General features: G+C 37.4%; 1 long non-coding RNA gene across 1 annotated transcript in view; it reads right to left on the bottom strand.

Moving 5' to 3' along the window:
• Positions 1 to 1649: 1649 nt before the first annotated feature.
• LOC135503778 (uncharacterized) overlaps positions 1650 to 4356 on the bottom strand; it is a 3464-nt gene continuing 757 nt past the window's right edge. Inside the window, exon 3 of the long non-coding RNA XR_010450001.1 lies at positions 1650 to 1932. This is a non-coding gene — a long non-coding RNA (uncharacterized LOC135503778). The remainder of the gene's footprint in view (positions 1933 to 4356) is intronic.

The raw sequence follows: 4356 nt of genomic DNA on the forward strand, positions 1-4356 counted from the left end.
CCAATAACACTAACCCAAACCTAATTCTGAACCCTTACCATAACCCTAACTTTAACCCATAACACTAACCCAAACCTAACTCCTTACCCTAACCCTAACTTTAACCCCTAACACTAACCCAAACCTAACTCCTATCCCTTACCATAACTTTAACCCATAACACTAACCCAAACCCAAACCTAACTCCTAACCCTTACCATAACCCTTAACTTTAACCCATAACACAAACCCAAACCTAACTCCTAACCCTTACCATGACCCTTAACTTTAACCCATAACACTAACCCAAACCTAACTCCTAACCCTTACCATAACCCTAACTTTAACCCCTAACACTAACCCAAACCTAACTCCTAACCCTTACCATAACTTTAACCCATAACCCATAACACTAACCCAAACCTAACTCCTAACCCTTACCATAACCCTAACTTTAACGCATAACACTAACCCAAACCTAACTCTTACCATAACCCTAACTTTAACCCCTAACACTAACCCAAACCTAACTCATAACCCTTCCCCTAACTTTAACCCCTAACACTAACCCAAACCTCACTCCTAACCCAAATTGTAACCCTAAACCTAAGCTTAAAATAGCCTGTGTCTTCATGAGGACGTGGGATGTCTCCACAAGGATAGAATAATTAACACACACACGGCTCCTCCATGAACTGAATGTTATCCAGGCTCCAGGTTTAGAGCCTTTCTGGTAGCTTCAGGGCTCTGGTCAGTGTTGTCATTTTTCTCAAGGAACTGAAGTCGATCCATCAATCTTCTGCCATAACCAGAAGTGATGAGAAACAGTAGAACACCCAGAACAGTGATGATAATGGTGATATGTGACGTGACGATCCCCCTTTGACCAGCTCTGGTTTCTCATTTCTCCCTGAGAAAATAAAGAGAAGTTAGCACAAATGTGAAAGTATCAAGCCCCATATGGAATGTATACACTGAGTGTACAAAACATTAGGAACACCTTCCTAATATTGAGTTGCACCCCTTTTTCCCTCAGAACAGCCTCAATTCGTTGTGGCATGGACCCTACAAGGTGTCCAAAGCGTTCCACAGGGATGCTGGCCCATCTTTACTCCAATGTTTCCCACAGTTGTGTCAAGTTGGCTGGATGTCCTTTGCGTGGTGGACCATTCTTGATACACACAAGAAACTGTTGAGTGTGAAAAACCCAGCAGCGTTGCAGTTCTTGACACACTCAAACCGGTGCTCCTGGCGCCTGCTACCATACCTCATTCAAATGCACTTAAATCTTGTCTTGCCCGTTCACCCTCTGAATGGTACACATACACAAGACATGTCTCATTTATCTCAATGCTAAATAAATACAAATCCTTCTTTAACCTGTCTCCTCCCCTTCATCATCACTGATTAAAGTGGATTTAACAAGTGACATCAATAAGGGATCATAGCTTTCACCTGGATTCACCTGGTCAGTCTATGTCATGGAAAGAGCAGGTGTTCCTAATGTTTTGTTAACTCCGTGTATATGAATACTGTATTATCACATTTAATTTGAATTACTGAACCTTTTCCTGGTCATATCACATGAACCCATTTAACTTATTTAACACTGGTCACTATATATTAGCATTGTACTTACATGTAACTTACATGAAACATTCAATGTGCCATCTCCGTTGCCACAGTTTGTGTTAATGGTAAAAGTGTAGTTTCCCTCATCAGCTTTGGTAACATTTTTGATCTCACAAAAGTAGGTGTTGGTTGTTATCGTAGTGTTACAATCTTTTATACAATCACAATTTCGTATTGGAGATTTTGATTTATGTTTCCAGAAATAATTTGTAGTTTTACATCCCATATTATTCTGACCTACATCACTGTATTGCACTCTACATGTCAGGTTGTGGTTCTGTCCTGGAACAACCGATTGATTTTCACACGTTACATTAACCCCTGGAAAACAAACAGGGACATGAATTAATGGACAAGCAACATAATATCGGATGCCAATGAATGAAAGGATATCAATGGGTAATATTGGGTATCAAACTATATCAAGGAATGAACATGCAACATGATATCATAGCATTGTTCCTATACAATTTTACATTATGATAAACGTGTTCATATACTGTACATACAATGACAAACGTGTGCATTCACATGTACATTATCATTCAGTGGTGTCCTGAAATGATTAACACCCTTCATAAAGATCAGCAATAATGACTGTACACTCTTAGAAGTAGAGCTGCCTGGAAGAACCTTTTGGTTTGCCACACCAACTGAACCTTTGCAGGTCCTTGAGTAACCCCTCTGAAAAGGGTCTCAGAGGAACCTCTGTGTAAAAGTTCAAACTGGAAACCTTTGGTAATGTGAGGGGTTAAAATGTGAACCTTTTTATTAACATATTGTAGAGGTGGCAGACTGTCAGATTAGAGACATGGCTTATTGGAGGCGTGGCTTTTAGCTAGTTCTTTATGGCCACCCGTTAGCGTAAATGTCATTCTGGTTCATAATTTTCATAATATTGAGTGTTTATGGATATTAGAGCAGTGGTACTGGGCTACCTTCAGACAAGTGTTGTAAGTCTTGTGGGCATACTAGAGTAAACAATTATCATGTACAGTGCCTTCAGAAACGTTTAATACCCCTTGACTTATTTCACATTTTGTTGTTTTACTAATTTTATTAAATATATTTTTTACACATAATACCAAATACATAATGACAAAGTGAATGCATTTGATTAGACATTTCAGTAAATGTATTGAACATTATATAAAGACATATTGAATTTCAAACGTGTACATTCACATTCATATGTACAGTGGGGGGGAAAAGTATTTAGTCAGCCACCAATTGTGCAAGTTCTCCCACTTAAAAAGATGAGTTCTGTAATTTTCATCATAGGTACACTTCAACTATGACAGACAAAAATGAGAAAGATACAGAAAATCACATTGTAGGATTTTTAATGAATTTATTTGCAAATTTTTTGCAACCTGCCGCCCCATCAAACTAGTCAAGGTTAGTATTGTGGAATAACTACAATGTGTTTGATCCATCCTCAGTGTTCTCCTATCACAGCCATTAAACTCTGTAACAGTTTTAAATTCACCACCAGTCAAAACTGTAACTCGGCCACTCAAATCAAATCAACTGTTATTGGTCACATACACAAGGTTAGCAGATGTTAATGTGAATGTAGTGAAATGCTTGTGCTACAGTGTCCTAAAGTGCAAATCTTTGTAGCCGTGTCTCAGATGTGGAGCATGTGGTCTAACAGGAACAGAATCAAGAGTTATGCAGATTCTTCCCTTGCTGTTTACGAAGGGTCAGCAGCAATACAGGACTCATTCTTTATGGTGGCTGGGAGAGAACCGATTCCGGGTTTGGATAGTCTGTGTGAAATGCCAGGGGAAGGGATTCTAAAAGGTAACAAGTTAAAGCTGGTAAGATCACACTCGCAAGCTCAGAAAGAAAAAAATGGAGTTTTCATCTATCACTACAATGTTCATTTCTGGGTACTTATGTAAATAAGGTATTTCTGATATTATTTTTAATACATTTGAAAAATGTACATACAAACTTGTTTTTGCTTTTGTCATTATGGGGTATTGTGTATTGATTATTATTTTTTATTTATTTAAGTACTTTTAGAATAAGGTTGGAAAGTAACAAAATGTGGAATGGGGTCTGAAAACATTCCTACTGCACTGTAGCTTAGTAGAACCCCCGCTCTTGTTTAATGCACAAAAATGTAAGAGGGTAATTCTACCCAATGCAAACGCTGAGTGTTGGAGTGTGCCCCTGGCTAGCAGTAAAACAATAGAAAATAGAAAATCTTGTCGTCTAGATTGCTTAAATAAGGAATGTGAAATTATTTAAACTTTTACTTTTGATACCGAAGTATATTTAAAACCAAATACTTTGAATCAAGTAGTATTTTACTGGGTGACATTCACTTTACTTCAGTCGTTTTCTATTAAAAGGCGTCTTTTCTTGTATGGAAATTGGGTACTTTTTCCACCACTGGAATTTATACACCTCTGTCAGCATCAATGAAGCTACAAAACTGTCTGTGTTCAATCTGAACATGACAATACAATGACATTTCATCAAATGTCTTTTTTTCTCTCAACATGGCAGGGTTCATAATTATTGACACCAATGAAGATTCTTATTAATAAAGTATTGAAAGGTTTTGTATTTGGTCCCATATTCCTAGCATGCAATTTGACTCTTCAAACTTGTTGGATGCATTTGTTGTTAGTTTTGGTTGTGTTTCAGTTATTTTCTGCTCAATAGAAATGGATGGTAAATAATGTATTGTGTAATTTTAGAGTCACTTTTATTATAAATAAGAACAGCATA

This window comes from Oncorhynchus masou, chromosome 18 (genome assembly GCF_036934945.1).
Source record: "Oncorhynchus masou masou isolate Uvic2021 chromosome 18, UVic_Omas_1.1, whole genome shotgun sequence".
NCBI lineage: Eukaryota > Metazoa > Chordata > Actinopteri > Salmoniformes > Salmonidae > Oncorhynchus > Oncorhynchus masou.